Raw genomic sequence first — 17723 nt, forward strand, 5'->3', positions numbered from 1 at the left:
TCCCTTCACAGGACACCATACAGTTCACACCGTGTGTCTGAGGACGTTGTCCAGTCTCCTCTTGAACACTGTCAGGCTTGGACTGTGACCCCTCCCTGGGGATCCTGTTCAGTGTCCAGCACCTCTGGGTGAAGAACCTCTTCATCATGTCTGAACCCTGGCACATCTTCCTTCTATTCCCTTGGCTTCTGTCATTGGTCACCAAAGACAAGAGATCAGTACCTTCTCTCCCTTCTCACTTTGCCTTGTTGAAGCTCATACAATTGGACTCAGTCAACCAAGATCCCTCAGCATCTGCAAACTTAATGAGGATGCACTCAGTGCCCTCATCCAGATCATTGATAAAGAGATTAAACAAAACTGGCCCCAATACTGAGCCCTGGGGACACCACTCGTGACCAGCCACCAATCAGATTTGGCTCTATTCACCAAAACTCTTTGGGCCTGGCCCTCCAGCCAGTTCTTTACCCATCGCAGATACACCATCCAGGCCATGAGCTGCAGCTTCTCCAGGAGATGCTGTGGGATACGGTGTCAAAGGCTTTACTGCAGTCTAAGGACACAACACCCACAGCCTGTGTGGCAGATTCACTCCCCACCACAGACTTTCCCTCATCTGCTCAGCCGGTCACCTTGTCATAGAAGGAGATCAGGCTGGTCAAGCAGGACCTGCCTTTCACAAAACCATGCTGATTGGGCCCGATTGCTCGTCTGGTATGGGTGACCTCACAGTCCTTTCCCAGCCATGTTCCTGCTGTTGGCCTATTCCCTGCAGAGGCAGAAGTGACCTCACAGTCCCCTCCACAGCCATTGGCTTCCTACTGGACTATGATTTCCTGACACACAAGTGACCACATGGCATTGTACCCAGCCATCACCCTGCTTGTGGTCCGGTGTGTGAGCAGATCAAACTGAACTGCTTTCATCAAATTTATCCAATAGATTTCCTATCAAGGGTTTGAGTGGAGAAACGTTCCTCAGAGGACCTGCTGTATTTACTCTGGGGCATTTTATATCTCACTTGAAACAGCTCTCCAAGGAAAATATTCACGGAATCCTACGATAACACAGGTTGGAAGAGACCCCTGAACACCATCTCTGTCCCACTGACCTTTATGGCACCCCAAGGAACAGCTGACAGCATCAGTGCTCACTTGGGCTCATCTCACGACATGCACACAATGGACATACACATGATGTGTATGGTTACATCTCATCTGTACAATGACACATGGACTTTTGACCTTGTATTTCATAGAATCATAGAATCTCTTGAGTTGGAAGGGGCGCATGAGGATCATCGACTCCAACTCCTGTCCCTGCACAGGACACCCCACAGGTCACACCGTGTGTCTGAGGACCTTGTCCAGTCTCTGCTTGATCACTGTCAGGTTGGGGCCCTGACTCCTCCCTGGGAAACTGTTCAGTGTCCAGCACCTCTGCAAACATGGAAACATGGACTTCTGACCTATTCATTCAGTGTAATTCCATGGAGGGACAAAGAACTCTGAGCTGGGGTGAGAGGCCAGTGCTGGAAATGGTGGTTGTGAGGGTCCAGCCCATGATGATTGCCCTGGGTGTCCAGTGCACAGGGGCACAGCCCAGCCCCTGCTCTGCTGGTCCTGCAGGTCTCTGGCAGGAGGCCTGGCTGTGAGAGGACACTGCTGTGTTCCAGCCTGCACACACACACTGTTCAGCTGTGCCCTGGGGTTTACATCTGTGGCCACTTTTGTGGGCATGTTCTTGAGAGAAGGTTTATAAGAAGACCTAAACCTTGAAGCCCTGCCCCGAGGAGATCACCTTTCTATCTGGAAAGGCTGTTGTGAGCCCAGCTCTGTCACAGCAGTGCCCATTGCCTGTCCCTGCCTGCGCTCACAGCACTGACACACAGCAGGACGGGGACCAAGCTGCCAGAGCACTCAGGCCTTGCACCAACACAAGGGATGAGAAGGAGAGTGTGGGAGTGGAACCAGAACAGCTCTGGGAGACCAAGCACTGGTGCTCTGTGGCAGTACTGCCATGCTGGACTCTCTTCCCTTCTACCCATGCACACAGGAACTGTCCCTGCAGCTCCAAAATAGCCCTGCAGGAGGGACAGAGTGAAAAACAAGTCACTATACGAACCTTTATTTTGTTTAAACAAAAGGAGAGCACGGCTCCTCATTTATACAGCCAGTGGTTATAAAAGAAAAGCAGACAGAGAATTGGAAAGGGGATGAAAACATTATAACAATAAAAAACCAACACACCAAAACAGAAAATCCAGATGACAGGCTAAGCCTGTAATAAGTTTCTTTAAAACTCTTATGCAGAAGCAGAGGGGCAGTTTATTACTCCAGAAAACACTTATATACGATTTTGCACAGGGCATCCTTGAGCTCCTGGTTCCTCATGCTGTAGATGAGGGGGTTCACTGCTGGAGGTAACACTGAGTACAGAACAGACACCACCAGGTCCGTGGATGTGGAGGAGAAAGAGGGGGGCTTCAGGTGAGCAAATATGCCAGTGCTGATAAACAGGGAGACCACGGCCAGGTGAGGGAGGCAGGTGGAAAAGGCTTTGCGCCGTCCCTGCTCAGAGGGGATCCTCAGCACGGCCCTGAAGATCTGCAAGTAGGACACCATGATGAAAATGAAGCACATAAAAGCTAAACAGCAACTGACCACAAGAATCCCAAGTTCCCTGAGGTAGGTGTCTGAGCAGGAGAGCTTGAGGATCTGGGGGATTTCACAGAAGAACTGGTCCAGGGCATTGCCCTTGCACAGGGGCAGTGAAAATGTATTGGCCGTGTGCAGCAGAGCATAGAGAAACCCAGTGGCCCAGGCAGCTGCTGCCATGTGGACACAAGCTCTGCTGCCCAGGAGGGTCCCGTAGTGCAGGGGTTTGCAGATGGCAACGTAGCGGTCGTAGGACATGATGGTGAGAAGAGAATACTCTGCTGTAGCACAGAAAAAGAAAAAAAAGATCTGGGCAGCACATCCTGTGTATGAGATGGCCCTGGTGTCCCACAGAGAGTTGGCCATGGACTTTTCTCTGTTCTCCCTTTCATAACAATTCCGGGTTTAGTTTCCTCCCATTTCTGATCATTTCCCTGCTGCCTTGAGATTCTCCCCCTGGGAGGTGTTTCCCTGTCCATGTCTCTTCCATGTCAGTGCTCACAGACCCCATCCCACCCTCTGTGCCCTCCCCCTGGCCCTACAGATCCTGCCTGTTCACAGGGCACTGCCTGGGGGCATCTTCCTGTTTGCAGGTTGGAAAACAGGACAGGTCAGACTAAGGCTGACGGGTCCAGCCAATGGTGGAGATGAAGCCCAGGTCGAGGAGGGCGAGGTTGAGCAGGAAGAAGTACATGGGGGTGTGGAGGTGCTGGTCCCAGGCTATGGTGGTGATGATGAGGCTGTTGCCCAGGAGGGCAGCCAGGTAGATGCCCAGGAAGAGCCGGAAGTGCAAGAGCTGCAGCTCCCGTGTGTCTGTGAACGGCAGGAGCAGGAACTGGGTGATGGAGCTGCTATTGGACATCTGCAGCCTCTGGGCATAGGACACTGACAAGTTAGGGGAGATTTCTCTGAGCAAAGTCAAAGCCATTTCTCACACACCCTCCCCTGCTCCACGCTCCCTTGTCCTTTCCCAGACCTTCCTCCAGCTCCGTGTCTGAGCCCTGGGTGGTGCTGGCTGGAGGTGCCGTGAGGAGCAGGGCCTGTGCCCGCTGGCTGCCGAGGAGTCAGCCCTGCTCTGCAGCAGGGGGCATGGGAACAGGGGGCAGGGGACAGTCCTGGGGATCAGCTTTGTCGGATGGAACCAAAACAAGTCTCATCCTTTCCTAAAAAGCATTTTCTTGGTTGCAGCATCTCTGCACTTCTCTGAGGGGCTTTCAGATAACACACAGATGCTGTAGGACAGGTTTCCATCCTGGATGGAACCTCACTTCTTGGAAGGAAACCTCAGTGAAACAGACAAGGGTCCTAATGATGGCATTTGATTCAGGGAGACTCAGCTCATTCCCAGCCCCACAGCCTGCATTGCCCACAGCCCCACAGGGCAGAGCAAAGCTGGGACACGTGTTCCCATGGACACACCTGCAGGAAAGGACCCACATGATCAGGCTGTGACTCTGCAGCTGAAACTGCCATCCCCAGAGAGCCTGAGAGCAAGAACAAGATCCCAACAGCAGTGACCCAGAGCAGGGGAGCAAGAAGGACAATGCGGTGAGGGTGGGTGTGAGAGAGGCCAGGGCAGAGGCAGCCGGGCACTCAGACAGCGTCACCCTTCCCCAGCTGTGCAGCCACCTCCCAGACACCAACATTGCCGGGCAGCTGCTCTCAGCCCCTGTGCTCTGCAGAGGAACTGGAGCTCTGGCTGCACAGGAGCTGCTTCATGCCTTGGAGCCCCTGGCCCTGAGGGCAGAGGCTTTGCTGGGTGGGACAGGAGGCCAGGGGGCTGCTCACAGGAGGGATCTGCACTGCAGGGGATCACAGGGACTTTTCTCTGTTCTCCCTCCCACAACAATTCCGGGATTAGTTTCCTCTCACTTCTGATCATTTCCCTGGTGCCTGGAGATTCTCCCCCTGGGAGGTGTTTCCCTGTCCATGTCTCTTCCCTGTCAGTGCTCACAGACCCCATCCCAGCCTCTGTGCCCTCCCCCTGGCCCTACAGATCCTGCCTGTTCACAGGGCACTGCCTGGGGGCATCTTCCTGTTTGCAGGCTGGAAATCAGGACAGGTCAGACTGAGGCTGACGGGTCCAGCCAAGGTGATGCAGGTGCTGTGCACAGGCAGAGGGGTGGTGAAGGGATGTTATGAGCCTTCTGGCAGATGTGCTGATCCCTCAGAGTTGCAGTTCAGGAGTCTCAGTGACTTGTTTAAGCATGAAAGCTCATTTTAATTTTATCCTTTCCCGCACCTCCCACCCCTTGGGATAGGAAACTGAAAAGACAGGCTCAGGAAAGCTCCTTATCTGTCAGGTAATCCTTGCATTGATCTTCTCCTTGGGGCGTCCCCTTGGAAGAATCCTGCAGGACATCTGGAGCTGTGAGCAGTGCTGACCCACACAGTACCCTCTCAACAGCAGAAGCACCTTTCCTACCCTTATGGGGGATGCTCCTTTCCCCTGAAGCTTCTCCCTGCAGCACTGTGGGGATCTCCCCAGTCAGGCTGAGCGCTGACCCTGGCAGGCGGCAGAGTCCCTGCCCCAGCACAGCCCTGGGGTGCAGGGACCCTGCTCTGCAGGACAGCCCTGGGTACCCCTGGGTGCTCACCCGGCTTCACAGCTGTTCAGCATTGCCTGACAAGATCCCCTCCTTACAGATCCCACCAGCTGTGCCTGTGCCAGTTTTAGGAGATGCCTCCATTAGCTACAGCTGCATTGCCCTGCATGCAGAGACTTACCATGGCATGGGCTGCAAAGGCTTCTCCTCCAGTGAGCTCTCAGTCATCCTCCCAATCCTGACCACCTTCCATCTCTCTCTGCCTTGCTCGTCTCCCTGAGATCCCCAGGCAGAGCCCTCAGCCCTGCTGCGCTGTGCAGAGGAGCTGCTCCTGGGCAGAGCTGTCTCTCTGCAGCGCTGCCGCTTGCCAGGAGCTCCCTCTGTCCCAGGAGCCCAGCCCAGCTCAGCAGCACAGGAGCAGCCCAAGGCACTTTAATGACCCCCCTGGTGGGTTTGGTGCTGTGCCCATTGACCTCAGACCCTGAGGTGGAGTTGATGCAACTTCTCAAGAAGTGAAAGTCAGAATCAAACTCCAAAGTTTCTTGCAATGTTATTGGGTCCCACTGAGGGGCACAACTGAGAAACCATCCACAGAGTCGGGTTAAAACAGAAAAATGGAGGCAGAGATGACAGATCAGGAAAAGCAAAGTAAATGTCTCTCTGATGCTGAGTAAACCTGGATGTGTTTCATTAACCAAAGGGCCAAGCCCTGACCCCCAGCCCTGGGAAGGCAGATCCTGTCCATCCCACGTTGCCCAGGGCCCTTCCTGGGACAGTGTGATGTGGGTCTGTGCAAGGCCAAGGGCAGGACTATGGTCCCACACCTCCCAGGTTCCTGGCTGGGGACAAGGAGGCCATGAGGCCCCTGTGCTGGAAGGACAAGGTGTCTCCTCACAGGCATCAGAGGTGCAGACAACAGCCATAGCCAAGGGGAGAAGGAGCTCATGTCTGCTGGGGGTTTCAGCCCTTTACATCCCTTGATCATCTCCACCACAGCCTGTCCTGTGCTGTGGCATCCCCTGCACCTCTTTCACTGCAGGCTGCAGACATCCCCCCTGCTGCCCCACCTTACTCTTGTCTGACTATCTTCCTTCCTTTGCTGACATCTCTGCATCCTCCCCAGCTGTTCCTTGGAGCACAAAGCCTTGGGCTGATGCAGACTCCCTCTGCTGACCTGCTCCACCACAGCACTGCCCTTCCAGTCACCTTCCTTGCTGCTCATGTCCAGCCTGGACCTCTCCAGCTGCACTTTGGGCCATTATTTCCTTCTCATGCTCTTTCCCACTAGGAAGAAAAACTCCACCACCTCTGAAACCACCCTTCGAGCACTCTCCGGCTACTCCTGCCCTGCTGCAGCCTCCCCAGCGCTGCTGGGCCAAAGCAGCCCAGGTCCCTCAGCATCCCACACCATGTGCACAAGGTGCTGAACCTGCTTGGCAGAGCCCTGCACTCTCCAGTTCCTCCCTGCTTCTCCAAACTGGGAAGCCGCACACTGGCACACCCCCGTGTGTGTGGGGTCACAGCAGTGCTGAACCGAATGGGATGAGAACTCCAGGTGTCTGGGTCCCCACGCTCCTCCTCATGCAGCCCCGTGTGCAGCTGCCTTGTTCATGGTGAGCATGCACCATGGGCTTGTGTGGGGACCTTGGAGTGCCCAGGCCCTTCTCCTCAGGGTCACTGCTCAGCATGTCAGGTCCTGCTCTATCCTGATGTGTGGGGTAATTCTCCCACCCTTATGCAGAATGTTTCACTTCTCCTTGTAAAACTGAAGAGCTTTCTGACGGGTGAATCCCAGATTTCCTCAAAGTTGTGCCTCTCCCTGGACTGAAGTTCCATTTGCTCAGCTGTTATTGTTTGCATGTAGAGGGCTTGTCCTGATGGGGGTGTGTCTCCCAAGATAACAAGATAAGGAGCTGCAGGGCACTATAAATACCATCTCCTGGAGAAACTGTGGGGTCTTGGGGGCCTGGTACTCGTAATGCCATGTCTGGACTCCAAGGGCAAGTTGTCCTTTATGTCAGAGAACAGCAGGAATGTGTGGAGCTCTGCCTGGGGACAGACAATGTCAGCTGAATTTTGAGGAGTCAGCATGAGAGGGCAGAACAACATGGGCAATGTTGTGGTCACTGGACATCAGCTGCAGACTCACTGGTCAGGAAGAGGAATTAGATGATGCCTTCTTCAAACAGACGAAAGAAGCCTCATGTTTCCAGGGCTGTGTCCTCGTGGCAGACCTGAGATATCCCAATATCTGCAAGGCACCAGCCTTCCAGGAGGGTTTGGAGCTCATTGACATCTTCCTGACACGGGTGTCTGAGGGGTCAGTGAGGTGAGGTGCCCTGTGGGACTTCACACTTACAAACCACAAAGAGTTGGTCAGGATGGAACAGTCAGGGATGGGAAAGTGGAGCTGAGGCTCCTGGGAGATGATAACAAGGCAAAGAGCAGGATTTCAGGAGAGCAAGCTTTGACCTGCTGAGGGACCTGCTTGGGTCCTATGGGATATGACCTTGGTGTCTGCAGTGCTTTTCTCTCACATTTCCTTCCTCCTCTCTCCCACCTGCTGTTGTGCAGCTTTTTTTACCCTTTCTCAAATTCAATATCCCAGAGGTGCTGCCAGCATCACTGAGTGGCTCAGATTTGGAAGGCGTGGGTCCATCTTGGAGCAGCTGAAATCAGTTCTGTCTGACGTTGGTGAACGTGAATTGTGAAACAAGGAAGAGGTGGTGAGGGATGTGAACATCAGTGTCCACCTTGACTGTTGTGACCAGGAAACAGTGGGGTCCCAGGCACCAGAGGGGAGGGAGGGAGGCCAGCAGCAGAGCACAGGCTGGTGGGCTCCAGAGGAGAAGACTTTGACATACTGAGGGGTGGCGACCAATAGAGGTGGTGGCATGGAAGTAGATCTGAAGAGTGAAGGAGCTCAGGAAACCTAAACAAGCCTTACAGGACAACCTGCTCCAAGCACAAGAATGATCTTTCCAAGTACCCCTGAAAAGAAGCATTTATCTCATGGGGCTGGACCAGTTCTTCTGTGAAATCCCCCACATCCTCAAGCTCTCCTGCTCACACTCCTACCTCAGGCAACTTGGGCTTATTGTGGTTGGTGTCTGTTTAGCATTTGGGTGTTTTGTGTTCATTGTGCTGTCCTATGTGCAGATCTTGAGGGCCGTGCTGAGGATCCCCTCTGAGCAGGGACGGCACAAAGCCTTTTCCACCTGCCTCCCTCACCTGGCCGTGGTCTCCCTGTTTGTCAGCACTGCCATGTTTGCCCACCTGAAACCTCCCTCCATCTCCTCCCCATCCCTGGACCTGGTGGTGTCTGTTCTGTACTCGGTGGTGCCTCCAGCAGTGAACCCCCTCATCTACAGCATGAGGAACCAGGAGCTCAAGGACGCCCTGCAGAAACATATGACTCGATTTCTTCTGAAGCTATAAACTGTATCTATCTTCTTCTACGTAAGAGTTATAGTCTAACTCTTTGCAGGTTCATCCTGTCTGCAGTACTTTTTTTCTCTCTTTGTGTTTTTTTTATTGTGATAATGTTTTAAGTCCCTTTGAAATTCACTGTCTGCTCTTCTCACTGAGTGGCTGTGATGATGAGGAATGGTGCTCTCTGTGTACAAACAAAATAAAGGGCCCTTCAGGAAATATTTTTCTGCTGACATCCTAACTCCAAGGCCTTTTTGGAGCTGCAGGGACAGTTCCTGTGTGTCTGGATGGAGAGGAAAAGAGTCCAGTATGGCAGCACTGCCAGGGAGCACCAGCACTGCATGCTCTGGCACCTTTGTCACCATCCTGCTGTGTATCACTTGTGATCGCAAGCAGGGACAGGCGATGGGGATTGTGTGGCAGAGCTGGCCTCAGAACAGCCTTTCCAGAAAGAAAGGCTTAGGTCTTCATTCAAACTTTTTCTCAGAACCTCCTGCAGTGTCCTCTCACAGCCAGGCCTCCTGCCAGAGACCTGCAGGACCAGCAGAGCAGGGTCTGTGCTGTGCCCCTGTGCACTGGACACCCAACACAATCTGCCCCAATCATCATGGACTAATCCCTCACAATGTCCATTTCCATCACTGGCCTCTCACCCCAGCTCAGAGCGGTTCTTTGTCCCTCCATGGAAAGACAATGAATGAGTTGGTAAGAAGAAGAATGTTTGTGTTCTACAGATGAGATGTGTGCATGCACATCATGTACGTGAGATGAGATTAACAGAAGTGAGCACAAATACTGTCAGATATACCGGGGGTAGCATTTTGCATCTGAGACACAGCAACCCTGTCTGTACAGACAGACTGGGGGACGAGATCTCAGAATCCCAGAATGTCAGGGATTGGAAGAGACCTGGAAAGCTCATCCAGTGCAATCTCCCCATGGAGCAGGAACACCCAGCTGAGGTTCCACAGGAAGGTGTCCAGGCGGGTTTGAATGTCTGCAGAGAAGGAGACTCCACAACCTCCCTGGGCAGCCTGGGCCAGGCTCTGCCACCCGCACCGGGAAGAAGTTTCTTTTCATCTTTCAGTGGAACCTCCTGTGTTCCAGTTTGCACCCATTACCCCTTGTCCTATCATTGGTTGTCACCGCGAAGAGCCTGGCTACATCCTCCTGACACTCACCCTTTATATATTTATGAACACTCATGAGGTCACCCCTCAGTGTCCTCTTCTCCAGCTCCAGAGCCCCAGCTCCCTCAGCCTTTCCTCACACGGGAGATGCTCCACTCCCTTCAGCATCGTGGTAGGTGCGCTGGACTCTCTCCAGCAGTTCCCTGCCCTTCTGGAACTGAGGAGCCACAACTGGACACAATATTCCAGCTGTGGTCTCCCCAGGGCAGAGCAGACGGGCAGGAGAACCTCTCTGACCTACTGACCACCCCCTTCTAACCCACCCCAGGTACCATTGACCTTCCTGGCCACAAGAGCCCAGTGCTGGCTCATGGTCACCCTGCTGTCCCGAGGACCCCCAAAGCCCTTTCCCCTACACTACTCTCTAGCAGGCTGTTCCCCAACTTATACTGGAACCTGGGGTTGTTCCTGCCCAGATTCAAGACTCCACACTTGCCCTTGTTATATTTCATTAAATTTTCCCCCACTCAACTCTCCAGCCTGTCCAGGTCTCTGATGGCAGCACAGCTTCCAGTGTCAGCCACTCCTCCCAGCTTGGTGTCACCAGCAAACTTGCTGACAGTCACTCTATTCCCTCGTCCAAATAATTGATGAGTATATTGAATAATACTGGCCCCAGCACTGCCCCCTGGGGCACTGCACTGGATCCAGGCCTCAACTGGACTCTGCCCATTGGCCACAACTCTCTGGCTTCTTCCCTTCAGCCAGTTCACAGTCCACCTCACTACCCACTCATCCAGACCGCACTCCCTCAGTTTAGCAGCAAGGATGCTGTGGGAGACGGTGTCAAATGCTTTACTGAAGTCAAGGTAGATCACATCCACTGCTTTGCCATCATCCATCCACCTTGTTATGTCCTCATAAAAGGCTATGAGGTTGGTCAAGCACGACTTCCCCTTGGTGAAGCCATGCTGACTGCCCCTAATGACCCTCTTATCCTTGATATGCTTTGAGATGGCACCAAGGGTAAGTTGTTCCATCACCTTCCCAGGGATGGAGGTGAGGCTGACCAGTCTATAGTTACCTGGGTTCTCCTTCTTGCCCTTTTTGAAGACTGGAGTGACATTTGCTTTCCTCAAGTCTTCAGGCACCTCTCCTGTTTCCCAAGACGTGGCAAAGATGATGGAGAACGGTCCAGCAATGACCTCAGCAAGCTCCCTCAGCACCCGCGGGTGCATCCCATCCGGACCGATGGATTTATGGATGTCCAGATTGCCCAACTGCTCCCTAACCCAGTCCTCATCAACCCAGGCAAACTCCTCCATTGTCCTACTTTCCCCATGGGTCTCAGTGGTACAGGGCTCCTCAGGACAGCCCCTGGCAGAGCAGACAGAGACAAAGAAGCATTCAGTAACTCTGCCTTCTCTGTATCTTCTGTCACCAGGGCACCCACCTCGTTCATCAGTGGGCCTACATTGCCTCTGCTGTTAGTTTTATCTGCCACGTATTGGAAAAAACTCTTCCTGTTGTCCTTGACCCCTCTCGCCAGGTTTAATTGTAAGGAGGCCTTAGCTTTCCCAGTTGCCTCCCTACACCCTCTGACAACAGCCTGATATTCTCCCCAAGTGGCCAGCCCCTCCTTCATGATCTAGAAACTCTCCTCTCCCACTTGAGCACATCCAACATCTCCCTGTTCAACCACACAGGTCTCCTGGCTCCCTTCCTTGACTTCCTACGTGTCGGGATGCTCTGATCTTGTGCCCGGTACAAACAGTCCCTGAACACTGACCAACTATCTTGGGCCCCTTTACCTTCAAGCAGCCTTGCCCAGGGGATTTCCCCCTGCAATTGCCTGAAAACGCCAAAGTTTGCCCTGCTGAAGTCCAGGGTTGCAATTCTGCTTGCTATCCTGCTCCTGCCACAGGAGATCCTGAACTGCACCATCTCATGGTCGCTGCAGCCAAAGCAGCCCTCAACCTTTACCGCTTCAACCAGCCCCTCGTTAGTGAGGATGAGGTCCAGCAGCTCCTCGCCTAGTCGGCTCCTCTGCCCTTTGCATCAGAAAGTTCTCGTCAAGGCACTGGAAGATCTTCCTAGACTGTGGCTGGCTGGCTGAGTAGTCCTTCCAACAAACATCAGGGAAGTTAAAATCCCCCACCACAACCAGGGCCTGTGATTGCGAGGTTGCTCTCAACTGTCTGGTGGCTTGTATGCCCATCTGTCACGGTCCATTCAATGATGGGCTTGTGATGGTTCTGGTCACCTTGATCTCAGAGTGCAAAATTACGGTGACCAGAATGCCAAGGGCTTATAGTTCAATCAAGCAGTGTAACTTTATTAATTTGCCCATAAAGCGGCACGCGATAGAGAGAGAGAAAGAAAAAGAAGTCCTGCCAGTCCTCCATTGTGGTTCTGGATCCTCTGGTGGGAAGATCTTCAATTGTGTCCATTCTGGAGTCACCTTTTATGCTTCTTCACCCCCCCTCGCTCCCATTGTTTGAGGCCAGTCTCCGCCTTGATTTCACAACCCAGGCTCATACTGCGCAGGCTCGAAGGGTTCACGCTTTCTTTTCCCAACGCTTATGTGGCCTGCATTCAGGGGTCCTTTTCTGGTCCATTGGGTGACCTCAGGACCCTTGGCAAGCTCCTGGGCATGCTCCTCTTCATTGGCCATTGTTTGAGGGAGCAGGTGAGGGACATGTGTAACTGAGGTTGCAGGTGAGAACACATCTTCTGGACGGCAGCTCTTGTCCCTGGGTTGAAGAGACCCTCATAACAACAGCTTTCAGGAGGCAGGGGCTGGCTTGGCTGAAGCAGCAGGCAAAGTCCACACAGCAGCCATTGTAAGCAGGAGCCCCCCCATATCGGAGAAAACAGTTCAACACAATGCTTCTCCTTGGGCCTCTCTCCAAATCATCATCCAACTGTTCTTTCAGTCAGGGCCTCAGTTCTCTCAGATCACCCCAACCCAAGCATTCATTGCAGATCCCTCAACCCATTAACAATCACACAAAACCCATTGGAGATCCCCCCAAACCCAAACATGGGAGATCCCCTCAAACCCATTGGACATCCCCCAACCCATTGGAGATCCCTTAAACACATTGGAGACACCCCAAACCATACCATGGGAGATCTCCCAATGCATTGGATATCCCCTCAAACCCATTGGAGACCCCCAAAACCAACCATGGGAGTTCCCCCAACCCATTGGATATCCCCTGAAACCCATTGGAGATCCCCCCAAACCCACTGGAGATCCCCCAAAACCAACCATGGGAGATCCCTCAACCCATTGGAGATCCCCCAATCGACTAGAGATCCACCCCAACCCATTGGAGATCCAACAACCCAACCACGGAAGATCCCCCAAACCCCTTGGAGATCCCCTAACCCATTGAAGGTCCCACCAAACCCATTGGAGATCATCCAACCCAACCATGGGAGATCTCCCCAACCCTTTGGAGATCCCCCAACCCAACCCATTGGAGATGCCACGAAACCCATTGGAGATGCCCCCAAACCCAAACATGGGAGATCCTCCAATCAATTGGACATCCCCTAACACATTGGAGATCTCTTAAACCCATTAAAGATCCCCCCCAACCTATTGGCGATCCCTCAACCCAACCATTGGAGATCCCCCCAACCATGGGAGATACTCCAACTCACTGGAGACCCCCACCCAAACCCATTAGAGACCCCCTCCCCCAACCCATTGGAGATCCCCCCAATCCCGTTGGAGTTCCCCCAATTCCCTGGAGATCTCCGAAACCCACTGGAGATCCCCCAAACCCATCGGAGATACCCCCAAACCCACTGGCAGATGTACTGATCACTCAGAGTCGCAGTGACTTGTTTTAAGCATGAGAGCTCATTTTTGTTTTATCCTTTCCTGCACCCCCACCCCTTGGGATAGGAAACTGAAAAGACAGGGTCAGGAAAGATCCTTCTCTGTCAGGTAATCCTTGCATTGTTATTGCCCTTGGAAAAATTCTGAGGGTGATCTGGAGCTGTGAGTGGTGCTGACCCACACAGCACCCCCTCCACAGCAGAAGCACCTTTCCTGCCCTTATGTGGGATGCTCCTTTCCCCAGAAGCTTCTCCCCACAGCACCACGGGGATCTACCCGGGCAGGATGAGCGCTGACCCTGGCAGGCGGCAGAGTCGCTGCCCTGGCACAGCCCTAGGGTGCAGGGACCCTGCTCTGCAGGACAGCCCTGGGCACCCCTGGGTGCTCACCGGGCTTCACAGCTGTTCAACATCGCCTGACAAGATCCCCTCCTTACAGATCCCACGTGCTATGCCTGTGCTAACTCTAGGAGACGCCTCCAGGACCTACAGCTGCATTGCCCTGCATGCAGAGACTTACCATGGCAAGGGCTGCAAAGGTTTCTCCTCCAGTGAGCTCTCAGTCATCCTCCCAGTCCTGACCACCTTTAATCTCTCTCTGCCTTGCTCATCTCCCTGAGATCCCCAGGCAGAGCCCTCAGCCCTGCTGCGCTGTGCAGAGGAGCTGCTCCTGGGCAGAGCTGTCTCTCTGTAGCGCTGCCGCTTGCCAGGAGCTCCCTCTGTCCCAGGAGCCCAGCCCAGCTCAGCAGCACAGGAGCAGCCCAAGGCACTTTAATGACTCCTGTGGCAGGTTTGGTGCTGTGTCCATGGACCTCAGAACCTGAGGAAAAGGTGATGAAACCTCTCAAGAAGTCAGAGTCAGATTCAAACTTCCAAGGTTGTTGTAATGTTAATGGGTCTCACTGAGGGACACAACTGAGAAATTGTCCCCAGGGTTGTTCAGAGTAGAAAACTGAAGGCAGTGATGACTGGTCAGGAAAAGCAAAGTAAATGTCTCTCTGATGCTGAGTAAACCTGGATGTGTTTCATTAACCAAAGGGCCAAGCCCTGACCCCCAGCCCTGGGAAGGCAGATCCTGTCCCTCCCATGTTGCCCAGGGCCCTTCCTGGGACAGTGTGATGTGGGTCTGTGCAAGGCCAAGGGCAGGACTATGGTCCCACACCTCCCAGGTTCCTGGCTGGGGACAAGGAGGCCATGAGGCCCCTGTGCTGGAAGGACAAGGTGTCTCCTCACAGGCATCAGAGGTGCAGACAACAGCCATAGCCAAGGGGAGAAGGAGCTCATGTCTGTTGGGGGCTTTCAGCCTCTTTAAATCCCTTGATCATCTCCACCACAGCCTGTCCTGTGCTGTGGCATCCCCTGCACCTCTTTCCCTGCAGGCTGCAGACATCCCCCCTGCTGCCCCACCTTGCTCTTGTCTGAGCATCTTCCTTCCTTTGCTGAGCTCTCTCCATCCTCCCCAGCTGTTCCTTGAAGCACAAAGCCTTGGGCTGATGCAGACTCCCTCTGCTGACCTGCTCCACCACAGCACTGCCCTTCCAGTCACATTCCTTTCTACTCATCTCCAGCCTGGACCTCCCCAGCTGCACTTTGGGCCATTATTTCTTTCTCAAGAACTTTCCCACTATGCAGAAAACCTCCACCACCTCTGAAACCACCCTTCAAGCACTCTCAGGCTACTCCTGCACTGCTGCAGCCTCCCCAGCCCTGCTGGGCCAAAGCAGCCCAGGTCCCTCAGCATCGCACACCGTGTGCACAAGGTTCTGAACCTGCCTTAGCAGAGCCCTGCACTCTCCAGTTCCTCCCTGCTTCTCCAAACTGGGAAGCCGCACACTGGCACACCCCCGTGTGTGTGGGGTCACAGCAGTGCTGAACCGAATGGGATGAGAACTCCAGGTGTCTGGGTCCCCACGCTCCTCCTCATGCAGCCCCGTGTGCAGCTGCCTTGTTCATGGTGAGCGTGCACCACGGGCTGGTGTGGGGACCTTGGAGTGCCCAGGCCCTTCTCCTCAGGGTCACTGCTCAGCGTGTCAGGTCCTGCTCTGTCCTGATGGATGGGGTTATTGTCCCAGCCTAATACAGAACTGGTCACTTCATCTTGTCAATATTCAGAGTTTTCTGATGGGTAAATACCAGATGCGAGGAGCTCTGCCTGGGGACAGACCATGTCAGCTGAAGGTTGAGGAGTCAGCATGAGAGGGCAGAACAACATGGGCAGTGTTGTGGTGACTGGACATCAGCTACAGGATCCCTGATCAGGAAGAGGAATTAGATGAGGCCTCCTTCAGAGAAACGAAAGAAGCCTCATGTTTCCAGGGCCATGTCCTTGTGGCAGACCTGAGATATCCCAATATCTGCAAGGAACCAGCCATCCAGGAGGGTTTGGAGCTCATTGACAACATCTTCCTGACACGGGTGACTGAGGAGTCAGTGAGGTGAGGTGCCCTGTGGGACTTCACACTTACAAACCACAAAGAGGTGGTCAGGGATGGAACAGTCAGGGATGGGAAAGTGGAGCTGAGGCTCCTGGGAGATGATCACAAGGCCAAGAGCAGGATTTCAGGAGAGCAAGCTTTGGCCTGCTGAGGGACCTGCTTGGGTCCTATGGGACATGACCTTGGTGTCTGCAGTGCTTTTCTCTCACATTTCCTCTCTCCTCTCTCCCACCTGCTGTTGTGCAGCGGTTTTACACTTTCTCAAATACAATATCCCAGAGGTGCTGCCAGCATCACTGAGTGGCTCAGATTTGGCAAGGAGTGGGTCCATCTTGGAGCGTCTGAAATCAGCTCTGTCTGTTGTCTGTCAAACTCCTGATGTCGTCTTAGAGAGGTGACAACTGTAGCACATCAATACCTACCTCCAGTTCCAAGACTTTGCCATGTAAACCCAATAGAGAGTGACAATGTGTTGGATATTACCAGCTACATGATCATGGAGAAGAAATGGAAAAGATCTTCTGTCAGTAACTCAAGCAAGTCTCCAGTCAATGAGCAGGTTCCTATGGGGAACTGTAATTACCCTGCCATTCACTGGTCAAGCAAAACAGCAGCTGCCAACAATCCAGAGAACTTTGGGCCAACTGCTTAACAAAAGGGAGGGAATCATCTCTCCAAGTACCCATGAAAAGAAGCATTTCACAGTATCACAGTATCACAGTATGTTTGAGATTGGAAGGGACGTCGAAAGATCATCCAGTCCAATCCCCGAGCTGGAGCAGGATCGCCTAGGTGAGGTCACACGTGAACATGTCCAGGCGGGCTTTGAATGTCTCCAGAGAAGGAGACTCCACAATCCCCCTGGGCAGCCTGGTCCAGGCTCTGTCACCCTCACTGAGAAGAAGTTTTTTCTCAAGTTTAAGTGGAACCTCTTGTGTTCCAGCTTGATCCCATTGCCCCTTGTCCTATTATTTTTTGCCACTGAGAAGAGCCTGGCTCCATCCTCATGACACTCACCCTTTATATATTTATAAACATTAATAAGGTCACCCCTCAGTCTCCTCTTCTCCAAACTAAAGAGACGCAGCTCCCTCAGCCTTTCTTCATAAGGGAGATGCTCCACTCCCTTAATCATCTTTGTTGCCCTATGCTGGGCCCTCTCCAGCAGTTCCCTGTCTTTCTGGAACTGAGGGGCCCAGAACTGGACACAATATTCCAGATGGGGTCTCACCAGGGCGGAGTAGAGGGGAAGGAGGACCTCTCTTGATCTACTAACCACCCCTCTTCTTATACACCCGAGGATACCATTGGCCTTCTTGGCCACAAGGGCACAGTGCTGGCTCATGGTCATCCTGTTGTCCACCAGGACCCCCAGGTCCCTTTCCCCTACACTGCTCTCTAATATGTAATTTCCCAACCTATACTGGAACCTGGGTTTGTTCCTGCGCAGATGCAGGACTCTACACTTTCCCTTGTTAAATTCCATCAGGCTATTCCCCGCCCAACTCTCCAGCCTGTCCAGGTCCCGCTGGATGGCAGCACAGCCTTCTGGCGTGTCAGCCACTCCTCCCAGCTTAGTGTCATCAGCAAACTTGCTGATAGTACACTCAATTCCCTCATCCAAATTGTTAATTAATCTGTTGAATAATATTGGCCCCAGTACTGACCCCT

This window comes from Patagioenas fasciata, chromosome 6, assembly GCF_037038585.1.
Source record: "Patagioenas fasciata isolate bPatFas1 chromosome 6, bPatFas1.hap1, whole genome shotgun sequence".
Lineage (NCBI taxonomy): Eukaryota > Metazoa > Chordata > Aves > Columbiformes > Columbidae > Patagioenas > Patagioenas fasciata.